Source organism: Lissotriton helveticus, chromosome 11 (genome assembly GCF_964261635.1).
Source record: "Lissotriton helveticus chromosome 11, aLisHel1.1, whole genome shotgun sequence".
NCBI classification, from domain to species: Eukaryota; Metazoa; Chordata; class Amphibia; order Caudata; family Salamandridae; genus Lissotriton; species Lissotriton helveticus.
This window is the reverse complement of record NC_136072.1, coordinates 349,954,591-349,971,026: the sequence shown is the minus strand read 5'-3', so window position 1 is coordinate 349,971,026 and position 16,436 is coordinate 349,954,591.

The window sequence follows — 16,436 nt, the reverse complement described above, 5'->3', positions numbered from 1 at the left end:
AGCCCATTAACTTGTGGGTGGTAAGGAGTAGGGAACTTGTAGGTAACACCACACTCCTTCCACAGAGACTTCATATAAGTGAAAATTAAGTTTGTAACTCAGTCAGACACCACCTCTCTGGGGAACCCCACACGAGAGAAAATCCCCATCAGTGCACCTCCCACCACGGGGGCCGTCACTGTCCTGAGCAGGATGGCTTCTGGGTACCGGCTAGCATGGTCCACCAAGACCAGGATAAACCTGTTGCACATGGCTGTCTTGGGGTCCAATGGCTCCACAATGTCATTGCCCACCCGTTCAAAGGGGTTACTGACTACAGGGAAAGGTTGGAGAGGAGCCGTGTGCTTCCTTCCACTTGTCTCACTTGCCTGGCATGTTTGACAGGTCCTACAATGAGTATCTGAACTCTTCCGCATCTGGGGCCAATAAAAGTGGGAGACAAGTCTTTCAAAGGTCTTGTTCTGCCCCAGATGTCCAGCTAAAGGTATGTCATGAGCCAACCCCAGTAGGAAGGCTCTGAAGCACTGGGGTACCACCAGCACATGGGCTGACCCAGGCTCAGCAACCTTAGGCTCGCTATACAGAAGACCGTTCTCTCAGTAGATCCAATGTGATCCAGACTGATCACCTGCTGCCTGGTTTGTGGCCTGTTGCCTCAAACCCTCAAGAGAAGGGTACTTCTTATGCTCTGCACAAAATTCCTCCCTGGAGGGCCCCCCTTCTTGCTGCCAATGGGTCAGCTCAGGTAGGTTCCCCAGTTCAAAAACGTGCTCCCTTGTAGGTTCCAGGGTATCCCCTTAAGGCCTGCCTCCTCCTGGACCGTGGGAACAATAGGGGCTGGTTTCCCGCGCCCCCTACCTCTTCTCTTTAAGGCAGGTTTCTGGGCCATACTTTCAGGCTCCAGGATCTCTTGAACACCCTTGGCTACCATAGACCGAGTGGTCACACACGCCCTCTCAGGTAGACCCAACATCTCTAAATGAGACTTCTTCTCCACCTTAGCCCAAGGGGAGCTTTCTAAATCATTACCTAACAGACAATCAACAGGCATGGCTGGCCTCACAGCTACTTAAAGAGTACCAGAGACCCCCCCCCACTCAAAGGGAACTTGAGTCACTTTGCAATGGCTCTCTGTGTTGTCAGCAGCAGCAACTGGGAAGAATGCATTGGGAACCACCTGCTCCTCAGACACCAAGTGACACTTTGCAGCTGTCACACTGGCTCCGGTGTCTCCAAGAGCCTCCACTCTATGGCCATTGATGGTCACCCAGTGCCTGTATTTTTTAGTGTTATCAGGCAGCTGAGCTTTAGGGACCGTCTCAAAGTCTCCTAATGAGACAAGGGACATTTCTGCGGGACCCCAACCACCTTGGGCACCCATCTCCTCCCCACCCAGGGCTACACTGGCCATCTGATAGGGTGGTGCACGGGAGGGCACATACTGACCCTTTTGGGGACATTGGGGATCATGCCAACGGTTACCCACCTGCTTAAACTGAAAGCAGGTAACAGGCTCCCTATGAACAGGTTTACCTGTCGGGGGTTCTGACTTCTTCCCAGGGGGAGACTGGGAACCCTTACCTTGGTTACCTTGAGAATTACTTTGGGGCCCTTTCTGGAACTCCCTCTATTTACCCTTGACCCCCACTCTTCTGCTGGGGACCCTGCCCACCTTTGGCGGAGTCTCCCACAAGACCCTTGGGACCCTGGTACTGACCCAGCGGTCCGCCTCCTCAGCAAGCTTCCTAGGGTTAGTCTACTTACTATCAATAAGGTGCTGGCGTAGCTCTGGAAAACAATTATTAGACACGTGCTCCCTTGCAATCAAATCATAGAGCGCTTGAAAATTATTCACTTTGCTACCCCTCACCCAACCATCCATAGCTCTGCAAAAGAAAGATGCATATTCTACCCAAGTAGTTCCTTTCAGCTTCTTACATTCCTGAACCTCTATCTATAGAGTTCTGGGGTCAAACCATATCTTGTCATCAGTGCTTCCTTCAAGTGGGCATAAGACATCCTATTCTCACTGGGTAGGTCTAACAAAGTATCCCTCCCCTCACTCACAAAGCAGACCCACAACCACACTCCCCAATCTTTTTCAGGGACCCGGTGGGCCAACATGACTATTTCATAGGCTGCAAACCATTGCCCAATATCTTCATGCTTATGGAAATCTTCGATGACATCCTTGGGAATATATACCCTGCCTTCTAAAGGCACAGATGGTGCGCTGCCACCAGAGGGATTGATCTCTAAGCCCTTCGCCTTGATCTCTAACTCCCTCAACATCCTCTCATGTTCCATACTCATTCTTTCTCTCTCCAAGGACAATCTGTTATTCTCTGCTTCCCTCTGACTCTCCAGCTTAAGTTTAGCCATCTCCAGCTTGTGTGCCCTAGTTCTCTCCCTGTCTTCCAACTCTCTGGGGGACAGCTCTTTGGAAGAGATACTACTGCCAGGTGGGGATGGTACCCCTACCCTGGCTGGAAACACTTACCTATCCATTTGCCCATATGCATCCCCAACTGGCTTCCCCACAAGATCAGGAGCATTTCCTGCTTCTACCCAGGCCCTCAGCACCTTTTGGTAGTCAACCTTTTTAGAAATGCCTGGTGTAGTAACTTTCAATTTCTTGCAGAGATGCTTGAGCTGTTTCAAAGTGTAGGTTTTCAACCTCTCTTCCTCAAAATCAAGATCCATAGATGCAACAGATGCTGGTCTACTCATGGTAGTAAGAATTGGGAGTTTTCGGGAAGAAATAACAGTCCAAGGAAAAAATTCTACCAAAAAAAGTATGTGGTTACATTTGGTCTACACCCACTAGTAGTGTACGCCAATTACTGTATATGAAACACAAATGCAGGTCCAAATCCTCACTGCTGACCACCAATGTTAGATCTGGGGGTCTCTAGTTGGCAATGGTATTCACCTTTGTCCAAATAGGGACCCTTACTTCTAAGTCAGGATAAGGGGATTACACTCCTAAATAACCCCTGCTCACCCCCCTTGGTAGCTTGGCACGAGCAGACAGGCTTATCTCAGAGGCAGTGTGTTAAGCATTTGTGAATATGCACAGCAATACGGTGAAAACACTACAGATGGACACAACACAGGTTTTATAAAAATAAGTATTCTTTATATAGACTTAACACAAGACCACAAATGACAAAAATCCACAATACTATACTTAAAGTTGACTTAAAGATGATTAATGTTACTTAGTTCAACTTGATGATAAAGGCGACAAAGTTCTCAACAAAGTACCTGGATGCGTAACGCAAAGTGAAGAAAAGATTTGCAAAAGGGGGGATGCGTCGGTTCCGTGATCCGGGGAAAATGATGCATCGCGCCTCAATGCTTGCGCAGAGTAGGGGATGCGTCGTGATCTTGACCGGTGCGGGGATGATGCGTAGGTTCTCGGTTTGCGGACCGGTTGTGATGCGCAAGATGGTGCCTTGATGCGATGATCCTGGTATGATGCGAGAAGATTGAGCTCTTGATGCAACGATGTGATGAAGATGCGTAGACGCCCTGGCAGCCTCGCGACGACTCTGTAATTTGGAGCCACGATAGGCCCCGCGACACGCTTCTCCGGTGATGTGATGGCGACTCTCTCCATGGCGTCACACTTCTCCGGTGATGCGACAGCAGACAGCTTTGACGAAGACACGCTTCCAGGGAGATGCAGCGGCACACTTCTCTGGCGATGCAACGTTTACAGCTGCGGTGGATACACACGTCTTGTCGTTGCGTCCCGCTTCCAGCTCCCAGAGACACGCAAATGTCTGTTGATACAATTCCCAGCAAGAAAATTCAGAGGCGAGCTGGAGATGAAGTCTTTTGTCCCTGAGGCTTCAGCCGGAGGCAAGCACAAGTTTAAGCCCTTGGAGGATATTCTGAAGATGATGAAAGTCCTTAAAAAGTTCCTTCTCCTTTCCTTGGCAATAAAGAATCCACTGCAGGCCAACCCAGCAAACAGCACACTGGCAGAGCGGCAGTCCAAACTCCTGCAGCTTCCTTGGTTCTTCTCCGTGGCAAAAGGGTTCTTGTTCCCAGAAGTGATCTAAAGTTCTTGGGACTGGGTCCCAATATTTATACCCCAAAATCCTTTGTTCTCTGAAGGCAGAGAGGCCTCTGCCTGGTCCAAACCAGTTCCTGAGCACTTTGTTTAAATGACTCCTTCCTTCCTTTCGCAGTGCAGGGCAGAGACAACAGCCGCCCCACAGGAGGTGGAGCAAGCACAGAGGAGGGAAGGCACAGCTCTGGAGCACTTTGTTGACATGATTCCTTCTCTCCTTTCACAGTGCAGGGCAGAGACATCAGACACACCACAGGAGTCGGAGCCAGCATTGTAGTGGGAAGGCCCAGCCATATTCAGGTCCCAGGTGCAACTCCTCCCTCCCATCTAGATGCAGATCTCTCTATTCACCACTGGGCTGCCCTAGCCTGTCTCCTGGAATCCCCCAGCCCTGTCACTCAAACTCCAGCCAAGGAATACACAACCTAGCACAGGCAGGCCTGGACAGTTAGGCAAGAGAAAACCTACTTTCTAAAAGTGGTATTTTCAAACACAGAATGTGAAAACCAACTTTACTAAAAGATGTATTTTATCCTTCTGAGTTCAGGCATATTAAATTCGAATTTCTACCACGTTCCATGAGTCAGTTAGGATTATAAAATGTAATAATCTAACTGCCCATTCTGGCCTATGGAGAACAGGTAGCCTTGCAATAGTGAAAAACGAAAATGTCTGTAATTCACTATTAGGACATGCTACACACATCAGGGCCAAAAGCGGCGAACTTTTACTTGAAAAGCTCCGGCCGTGAGGGAAACGGCGGCGGGGCAGCACAGCAGATTTCCAAGCGTCGTGAGGGCAACGGTAGCAGACCACATCCCCCAGGTGCCCCAGCAACCACCGGCGCACCGGTGATGCCACAGCCTGCGCCCGGAGGCGCTACTTAACAGCTGAACGTCTCCCGTCCCGCTGGACGGGCGTGGGCAGCGCCGGGCTAAGCCCGGGCAAAGGGCGGGCCGTCTGTGGCCATCAGGGGCCAGAAGAGGCCGGGCCGGGCCACCCCCCTTGGCATTTTAATTGAGGAGCGACGATACACGATAATCAAGGTAAATTCCGAGTTAAGTACTGGAGTCTGTAACCATGTCACAAGGGATGCCACACCTGAGCAAGCGAAAGGGGGCCGCAAGCACTTTGGATGATTTCATCGTAAGGGCCGAGTCGGTGCTCATCCATCAAATCCAAGCTATAGAGAGACGGCTATCCTTAGACCTTGCAGCACCTCATTCACGCCTGTCCATTGGGGGTTCAAATGAGTTACTCCCCGCTGCGAAATCAAGAGCTAAACCTGTGCCATTGAGTCCGGACACAGAGATAATAAAGACCCCACCGATTATGGCCCACATTACCCAGGACCCATATGCCCCAGCGAGCAACGCGAGAGGTAAGGTAACTAAACGGCAGATATTGACTGCCCCTGTATTGGGAAGTAAGACTAATGTATCAAAACCCAATCAGGTGGAACCTAGAAGAAAATCAATAGACTCCAATACAGCCAACGCGAGGAACAACAAAGGTGGGGCTGATATTGGAATACCTGAGGCTAGGCCAACTAATTCTATCTCCACCCAGACTGAATAAACATTTGCCAGTGGCTCTAACACACATGATTTGGGTATCGAAATTTTGGACACCCTGATGGAAGGCTTTGAATCTAGATTGGAGACTTATTGGGGGTTTTTGCTATGAAACTGGATGGCCTATGGAAAGAAACGCATAAAATAAATGATGTAGCAGTGAACATAAAAAGGGAGGGAGAGGGTATAATTGCTCTTGAACCCACGTTGTCTGGTTTATTAAATAGTGACAAGGCCCCTAATCTTCACAGAGTAACTGATACCACAACACCACCTTCAACAACTCAGGGGGATAGTTGCGGGGATAGGGGGGGCACACTCAAAGAAATTGCAGATCCCGTAACCCGTCCTTAAAGCCAAATAATGGCAGCAATGATGTAACCCGTGCACCCAGGGAGCCAAGTCCTATCAACAACCCGGGCGTTTTGCATCTCCCACTGGCCTCTGTACCATATGTCCTGGTTTTAAGCGGAGTTCCCCCATTAAAAAAGGGACAGAGGTAGTCTTGGTCCGACTTGCAAAGAAAGTTAGTGGACTGGCTTTGCAAGCACAAACGTTTTGAACCACACAGAAGGGAGGACATAATTATGGCAAGACGAGTCGGGTGGGTAGGCCCCTCTCATAAATGCATTCAGGGGGATTGTGTTGTTCTAAATTTTAGACGGCCCCAGCAGGTTCGCCATCTTTTGTCTATTAATGATGCAACCTCTAATCCTCCTACAGATATTAGTGCTCTTCCTTTGGGTTACTTTTATAAACGTCCAACCAATAGTGGTCCTGGAACAACCATACCCCTGTATACTAATTTCCACGTTTTCCTTTTTTTTTTTAAACATCTCCATTGCATACAGATTTAATACAAACATATGATAATACTGATCCACAGGCAATAAGAAATAGAAAAGAAAGGAAAAGAGAAACCGCACAGATTATGACTGTATGATACATACATTTGGGGATGCAAAACATTATAAAGAATAAAAATAAATTATAGACAGCGAGGGAAACAAAACAGAAGAAAACACGAGGAATCATATACTAAGTGCAATAAACAATATGATTCTTAAACTTTTTGCAGACTCAGTTTGGCTTTAATGCAATACTCCATGCTAAGATGGGAGACCAAATCTTATCGCCTCGTCTTTTGGCCTTCATACCTCTAGTAGCGTAAATCGCTACCTCATGATTATAAACCGCCAAGAATCGGGCTAGCCACATTTGAAAACTAGGAGGGTCGGGGTCTTTCCAACGTGCGGCAAGTATAATTCTGAATACTGCCATTCCATTAAAGAGAATGGCTTCCTCCCTTGAGTTTAATTTAAGTGTGCTATCATGACCCAACATGTAAATTGTGGGGGACTCAGGTAGCTCCCGCCCAAAGACCTCTACCCAAAATTCCCATATAATTTTCTTAAATAATGACAGCTTGTCGCACCCATAGAACATATGGAGTAGCGTAGCTGGGGCGGTGTTGCACCTAAGGCACTGATCGTTTGGGCTTTTACCCCAGGCGTAGAGTTTGGCTGGTGTATAGTAGAGATAGTAAATTGTTTTGTACAGTTGGGCTTTTAAGTTGGTAGAGAGTAGCAAATGTGAGGTTAGTGCTAGGGTCATATCAATGTCAACATCTGGATTGCCAAGTTTATCAGCCCATAATGTTTCGGTGCGTTCAATGTCATCTGGTATTTTCTCAAGGAGGGAAGCATAGATTGTACCAATTCTGATGGAGGGCCTGGCGATACTTTCAATAAGCGGTATTCTATCCCAGCTAATGCTGGATGCTTTTGCGTTAACAACAGATCTTATTTTAAGGAATTTAATATAATCCGACGTGGGCATTTTAAACTGATTTTGGAGATTCGCAAAGCTTGCATTCATATCTTTGCCTAGGAAGTCAAATAAGGTAATAATTCCCTGTCTTTCCCATCTAACAGAAATCCTATCGTTAACGCCTTGGGGGAGCAATGATGAGTGCCAAAGTGGAGTATAGCGGCAGGATTTAGGAAATTGCATGAACTTAACCATTTTTGGCCAGACTTTCCGTGCACTAATAATAGTTTTAAATTTGATTTTTTTTAAAATAGCTGGGTTCGAGTTGTCTCAGGAGGAGTCCTTTGGCTTTCTCACCGAGAGCTAGTTCATACATTGAGGGTATAGCCGGCTCCTCCACGCTCTGTGGGATGATAATCATTGGCGCAAGTTGTTACATGAATGATGCCCAAAAGTACAACAGTATGTGTGGAACTGCCAGGCCACCCCTGTTCTGTGGTAGGGATAAAAATTTAAGGGACCTTCTTATCTTGCCATACTGCCAAATTAATTTGGAGATCTGAGAGTCGAGGGCTTTGATCAGGCTATCTTCTACTAACAAATGGATGGCTCGGAATAAATATAGTATCTTAGGAAGAACATTAATTTTAACATAGTTCCTCCTCCCTATAATGGAGAGATGAAGGCTGTTAACTCTGGTTAAATCCTGTTTAATTGTATTTATTAGGGGTTCATAATTGATTCTCGTAATATTTTGAACGTCAGAGGATATAGAAACCCCTAAATAGGTGGCTTTTTTGGATCTCCTGGTGTCAAGGCAGTGTACATTATCGGTGCATACTTTCGCTGTTTTCCCTTTATTAAGGGAATATCCGGAGTAGGAGCCAAACAGATGTGTAATAGCCTCAATCTCTGTAATGACCTCAATCTCTGTAATGGCTCTGTAATGTAACAGGGTCTGGTGTTAGAATTGCGATGTCATCGGTGTATACTAAAACTTTTGTTTCGTAAGGTCCTGTCACAACTGGTTTAATTCTGGGGTTGTCTAAGATCTTTAGTATCAAGGGATTATTAAAAAGAGCGAACAAGATTGGAGAGCAAGGGCAGCCCTGCCTGGTTCCTCTTGAGATGTTAATAGTTCTTGATTCGCATCCCATAATTTGTAGTTTAGCCTTTGGGTCGGTACAAATTGCTTTAATTGATTTAATAAATCTAGGCCCAAAGTTATAGTGATCTATTTCCACGTTTTCCAAAGTTTGGACCAACAAGATTGACCACCAACTCCCTTAGACTTTACGGCTGATAGTATCTCGCCAACTGGAGTTATACCAATGGCACCACTCTGTGTTCAGGGGAAGAAAGACCTAGCAAAAAGGGATAATTGTGCAAGTTTGAGTATACTTAGCTGGAATGTGGCAGGTCTCCGATCGAAACTTGATAATACTGAATGGTTAAACTCAGTAAGGGAACACGATATCCTTATGTTCCAGGAAACTTGGGCCACCGAAAACCTATATATTGAGGGATTTCATTGTTATAGTGTCCCTGCACAAACACCTAGGATGGGGAGGCCATCGGGGGGTTTGTTTCAGGGATTTAAGGTGGCAGTAGGGGGAACATTCAAAGTAATCCCAACAAATAGTTTCGACTTCCAAGTAGTATTGTTTAAAAGGGGTATCCAATTTAACTTAATGAATTTTTATAATAATGACTTTCAGTCAGTTCCTAACAAAAGCTTTTTAAAGTTATTTGATTTTGTTTCAGACTTGGACAATCAATCTGCTAAGGGAGATCCTTTGGGTATTTTAGTAGGTGGTGACTTTAATGCCAAATTTCAAGGCCAAGGTGCTGATATGGACACAGCTCTCTGTGCACAACCCTCGTATATCAGAGGCTGAGAACTCAAAAAGCCGATTAAATCGCAAAACCTGTCCAATGTTCTGGATTTAGTCGTAGGTTCTCATAGGAATAATCACCCGACGTACAGAGTAATAGATAATAGATTATGTTTTTGTATGCCCTCTAATAGATAAACTGGTGACATCTGCTGCAGTTATACCTTCCGACTTTGGGGTAACACTAAATATAATCGGAAGGACCATCTCTCATATTGAATGCTGGGCGGCAAACCTAACGGTTTCAACAGATAACCTAAGATTATGTTGGAAGGGGGCCAACGATGCAGAAATCTTTAGGACATTAGCAAAAAATAACATGCCTCTGATTGAGACTTGCCTTTCCCTGGAACCAACACCTGCGCAGATAAGTGAGGATTTTGGGAAGATATGCCGGACTGTCAAAACTATCATATCTAAACCTGCCAAAAAGGTGGCATCTATCCCTAGTTGGTTCAATCATGACTGCTCCGAAGCAAATAGGAACCTCCGTAGGGCTCTTACTATTATTCCAAGATGTCACATGACGGTTAAACAGGCAAGAAAGGATTACAAGGTGGTAACCAAAAATAGGAAAAATGAAGTTTTGAAAGAACGTTGGGACAAGCTGTCCGATGCTGCTAACCCAAAAAACGGCAACATCTTTTGGGCGGCAGTGAGGGAAGTGCATTCTATGGGGCAGTCAATGACGCCAATTGGCTGCAATATAACTAGCGAGGCCTGGGTGGATCACTTCTCAACTCTTTATTCTGTCCCTTTCTCATCTGATTCAACCCCTGTCATTGGTATCCCAACACCCATAGACATCGGCATTTCAGAAGTAACTGAAGCAATCAACCAAGGCCTAGGTAATAAAGCGCCTGGCCCCGATGGGCTACCAATAGATTTCATTAAATGGAACCCAGATTTCTGGGCCCCCTTGCTTTTGAATATTTTTAATAATCTGACTGGCAAAGATACCGGATACACGGGCCAGAAGTATAATAGTAACGATCTTTAAAAAAGGCGATAGGTCACTTCCGTGTAACTATCGCCCCATCTCCCTAATAGATAAAACTCTCAAAATTTTAGGTAGAGTTCTATATAATAAAATCATAGATTGCACAGAAGCAACCAACATCTTAGACCCTTGTCAGTTGGGTTTCAGAAGCAAGGTAGGAACAAGGGAACAATGCCTCAATCTGAACCTAATCCTTAGTAAATATGCCATTGCCAAGAAATCCCCGGATTACATGGCTTTCATGGATCTGTCCACAGCTTTTGACCTAGTAAATAGGTCAAAGCTGTGGGCAATCCTTCTGTCCAAGGGTCTGGACGAAAACCTGGTTAATTTTCTGGCTTACTTGTACAGAGATCTTAAGGCCCAAGTAAGAATTGGGGCGGGAGGTGAGGTTTCAGGATCCATTAACATCGGCAGGGGGTCAGACAAGGTTGCGTGTTTGCCCTCCTGCTTTTTATTATATATATTAATGACCTGAATGCTTCCCTGAAATTGGCAACTCAAGATGTTCCATACATTAATAAAGTACCCATCCCTGCGTTGCTCTATGCCAACGACGCAGTTTTAATAGGTCGCACATCAAATTCACTACGCCTCCTTGTCCAAGATTTTAATATTTTTATGAAAAACTTAGACCTGCAAGTTAATTTAAAAAAATCTTTTTAATGAGCAGCAGCCTGGGTAAACATGCTATACGCCTGATTGTTATAGACGGGCATAAGATGTCCGCGGTAAAATCTTTTGTATATTTGAGTTTGGCCTTTGCTGTGAACGGCTCCTGAAGTGAGCACTTAGCTCACGCCAGGAGCAAGCTGTCAAAGGCCAACAATTCGATCCTAAGTATTCCTCGCCCCAAGACCATGGGAGCAGTATTAGCCATACAAAAGATTTACAAACTCCAGTGTATCCCTGTAGCGACATATGGCGCTGAGATATGGGGGGATGGTCAACTGCTCTGGTATACAGCAGGAGGAGAATAGGTTTTGCAGGAAATTATTGAATGTCCCAATCTCAACCTCCCATTACATATCCCACAAAGAGCTCAATATTAATTGTATTACTGATTTTATTAGGGCCCGCCCGGCACTTATGTGGATTGCAGTGTGGAAGAATGAAGCAGCCTCCATGACCCAGACAATTATCAAGGACTGTCTAGGTTGTGCTAAGTGGCTAGAAATCCCATGGCTGAGTGGTGTGTTGAGTAGTTTACACAGCATAAACATGGAAAGCATTTTTTGTGACCCTACACTCGCTACTTTGGTCGCAAAAAAGGAAATGCAGAACTGTAGGAGAGTAGGGTCTGCTATCCTATGGTCACCCCAATTTTTGCTTTTTGCTTCACTGGTTTTCAACTTAATGGGGATGTGGGCCTGGTAATCAGACCCACAGCCTGCTGTTCTCTCTCTAAATTCACATATATGTACTATAGGTACATCACCAATTTGGTACTGGACACCTTGTCAGCCCCTGTACCATGCACTATAGGTGCTCAGGGCATAGGTGCATCCAAGGCCTACCAGGGGCTGCAGCATATCTTTTGCCACCCCTGGCTGGTACTTAAATCGACACAACTGGCTGATCACTCAGCTGGGGCAAGGTGGTGTAATCACCCCTTGCTTAGATATAGTATACCTATTTCTAAACCTATATCTGGACATATATATACCTATCAGTCACTCCCATGGCAGGCCTTAACAATCCTGGAGGCAGAGTGCTTGGTTTTATGTGAGATGGTGCTCTAGCATGAGCTGAGCCTGTCTGCAGTGGTCGGAACCATTTCCGTACTGCTGTTCCAGTGATACTGCCATACCATATACTCTTAAGCGCATTATAATCCTCGCGGTTATTGCTAACTTTGGTTTGGTTTTATCAAAACATGTCGTGTTTGGTGTCATACACTTTGGAATACTACCCCCTCGCCTGTTCTGGTGACGGGGGTAGCATTCCACCCTCCTAGAGGGAGAAGACATGTTACTTTACTTAAAACGCGGTTAATCCTAACCAGAGCCTCAGCATCACAAAATGGATGCTGCTGCCCGACACAAGTCTGACCTCCTGCTGCTGACCGAAACTTGGCAGGGGAGGCCTGGACAAAGGTTTTCCTGTCGCAGTGAGGTGTTACACCACCCCAGACAGGAGATAGTGGATTGGAGCAGGGAGGGTTGAAAGAAACTAGACACTGCCTGGGGCGCACAAGGTGTCCCAGGCAAAATCCAGTCAAACCGGTTCTGGGGCACTCCAGCCCCAGTCCTGGCGCGAAACTGGACAAAGGGGAAGGGGTGTAACCACCCCCTTCCTGGGTCCCACCCATAGGAGGGACCTAGCAGGTAATCCAACCCCTTGATTTGGAAAAAAAGGTAGGAGCTGTGCAGATGCACATCAGATTATCCTGACTGAAACTTACGAAACAAAACTCTGGACCCTTTGACATCCCACTCGATGTGGAAGACTGAAGAATCTCCCTTGTGGTCAAGGAGTGACCACCCTGTGCAGACAGGCACCATCCAGCACCTCACCGTTTGCTTTGTTGCAGTTCACCATCCACCCTTGGATCCAACCGGACTCTTCTCTCCTGGTCGCCTGCAGCATCTTTTGCTCCAGGCTCCATAGAACTCCTTGACGAAACCCGACTCACTTTGACACCTATGCACCCGCTTCCTGTGGGTGAGGTAACGCGAGTACTCCGGTGCTCCTGTAGTGGTTTACACCTCTAGTGTCCTAGTTTTAGTGGTTAAGTTCTAGTCCAGTCAGAAGACTTCCAAATCTGCAACTTTCTAACTTTTACGCGCTATTGACTTGCATTGGTGCACACGTGTGCATTTAGACACTGCACCCCCATCCTGTGGGCCTCCTACGTCCTAATTTCTGTTAGTCCAGTGTAGCCCCAGCGATTCCCAAGGCCCTAGGCCTTACCATTGTTCGTGACGTAGTTCTTATACCACTATTTCAGTATACGGTTTTAGGGGCCACCAGGGCCTATCCATATTTGTGCAACTTTTGTTTGTTATATGAAGTTCTTTGTTTAACGCTTGTGCCTCTGCCCTCATAAAGAGTACAGAGGATTATTCTAGTAATGCACATCAGATTATCCTGACTGAAACTTATGAAACGAAACTCTGTCCCCTATGACATTCCCCTCGACATGGAAGACTGAAGAATCTCCCTTGTGGTCAAGGAGTGACCACCCTGTGCAAACAGGCTCCATCCAGCACCTCACCGTTTGCTTTGTTGCAGTTCCCGCCAGATCTCGAGTGACAGAGATTGACAAGACCCAGCGTTCCTGCCTTCCAACAGCCCGATCCACAGTCTATGCAAAGCTGAGACCCGTGGAGACAACCTGAAGCGTGGGGCCGGCCATCTTGGAAAAACTACAAAGCGCTGACCGTGCAGCTCCCGAGGATCCCTTGAAACTGTGCATTGGAGTTTGAGAAGCTCCATCCCCGAGCAGCTTTTGCACCGAAGCTCACCCCTCCACACTCATCGAGTGCTGCGTGGGGCCCTTTTGCATTTACCTGCTTGACGCGTTGGTCCGGTCGCTTGCCCGTTGGCTAGTGGCCCCAGTACCGATGAACCTTTGAATTTGCTCAGCTAGTCTGGTTGCTCCAGACTGGCCCTCACTCCCCTAAAAAGGAGAACCCGCTCAGACCTTGCTGGTTCGAGTAGGAAGCAATCTTTGAATCCTGCATGGGTTGCACTTGCCAAAGCTTGTTATCTCCGATCCGGAAGCCGACACCGCCAACAGCGAGAGCCTTTGTGGGACAGCTTGTGATCCACTCCTGGACATCCTCGGTGCCCCAGAGTCTACGTGGCAGCAGAGACAAGCTTCACAACACCCACCTGATTGCGCCGACATCGCCTGGTTCCTTCCTGGTTCCTTCCTGGTCACTGGCTAGTGACCCAGACTCTGTCGCCTCTGCTTTCAGGTACTCTACATCTTCGATCCACCCTTGGATCGCACCGGACACTTCTCTTCTGGATGCCTGCAGCATCTTCATCTCCAGGCACCCTAGATCTTCGTGACGAAACCCGACACGCTTTTGCACCTGTGCACCCGCTTCCTGTGGGTGAGGTAACTCTTGAACGCCGGTGCTCCTGTAGTGGCATACACCTCTAGTGTCTAAGTCTAAAGTTTTGTCCTTCTAGTCCAGTCGGAAGACTCTTAAAACTGTAACTCGATAACTTTTACGCACCATTGACTTTGCATTGGTGCATGCATGCGCTTTAAGCGCTGCACCCGAATCCCGCGGGCTACTCCCGTCCTAACTGCTGTTAGTCCAGTGTAGTCCCAGCGATTCCCAAGGCCCTGTGCCTTACCACTGATCGATTAGTGATACTTATACCACTTTCTTTATATATGGTTAGAGTGGCCACAGAGATCTTAAGGCCCAAGTAAGAATTGGGGCGGGAGGTGAGGTTTCAGGATCCATTAACATCGGCAGGGGGGTCAGACAAGGTTGCGTGTTGGCCCTCCTGCTTTTTATTATATATATTAATGACCTGAATGCTTCCCTGAAATTGGCAACTCAAGATGTTCCATACATTAATAAAGTACCCATCCCTGCGTTGCTCTATGCCAACGACGCAGTTTTAATAGGTCGCACTTCAAATTCACTACGCCTTCTTGTCCAAGATTTTAATATTTTTATGAAAAACTCAGAACTGCAAGTTAATTTAAAAAAATCGTTCTTAATGAGCAGCGGCCTGGGTAAACATGCTATACGCCTGATTGTTATAGACGGGCATAAGATGTCCGCGGTAAAATCTTTTGTATATTTGAGTTTGGACTTTGCTGCGAACGGCTCCTGGAGTGAGCACTTAGCTCACGCCAGGAGTAAGTTGTCAAAGGCCAACAATTCGATCCTAAGTATTCCTCGCCCCAAGACCATGGGAGCAGTATTAGCCATACAAAAGATTTACAAACTCCAGTGTATCCCGGTAGCCACATATGGCGCTGAGATATGGGGGATGGTCAACTGCTCTGGTATACAGCAGGAGGAGAATAGGTTTTGCAGGAAATTATTGAATGTCCCAATCTCAACCTCCCATTACATATCCCACAAAGAGCTCAATAATATTTGTATTACTGATTTTATTAGGGCCCGCCCGGCACTTATTTGGATTGCAGTGTGGAAGAATGAAGCAGCCTCCATGACCCAGACAATTATCAAGGACTGTCTAGGTTGTGCTAAGTGGCTAGAAATCCCATGGCTGAGTGGTGTGTTGAGTAGTTTACGCAGCATAAACATGGAAAGCATTTTTTGTGACCCTACACTCGCTACTTTGGTCGCAAAAAAGGAAATGCAGAACTGTAGGAGAGTAGGGTCTGCTATCCTATGGTCACCCCAATTTTTGCTTTTTGCTTCACTGGTTTTCGACTTAATGTGGCTGTGGGCCTGCTAATCAGACCCACAGCCTGCTGTTCTCTCTCTAAATTCACATACATGTACTATAGGTACATCACCAATTTGATACTGGTCACCTTGTCATCCCCTGTACCATGCACTATAGGTGCTCAGGGCATAGGTGCATCCAAGGCCTACCAGGGACTGCAGCATATCTTTTGCCACCCCTGGCTGGTACTTAAATCGACACAACTGGCTGATCACTCAGCTGGGGCAAGGTGGTGTAATCACCCCTTGCTTAGATATATTATACCTATATCTAAACCTATATATCTGGACACATATATACCTATCAGTCACTCCTATGGCAGGCCTTAACAATCCAGGAGGCAGAGTGCTTGGTTTTATGTGAGATGGTGCTCTAGCATGAGCTGAGCCTGTCTGCAGTGGTCGGAACCATTTCCGTACTGCTGTTCCAGTGATACTGCCATACCATATACTCTTAAGTGCATTATAATCCTCGCGGTTATTGCTAACTTTGGTTTGGTTTTATCAAAACATGTCGTGTTTGGTGTCATACACTTTGGAATACTACCCCCTCGCCAGTTCTGGCGACGGGGCTAGCTTTCCACCCTTCTAGAGGGAGAAGACATGTTACTTTACTTAAAACGCGGTTAATCCTAACCAGAGCCTCAGCATCACAAAATGGATGCTGCTGCCCCGACACAAGTCTGACCTCCTGCTGCTGACCGAAACTTGGCAGGGGAGGCCTGG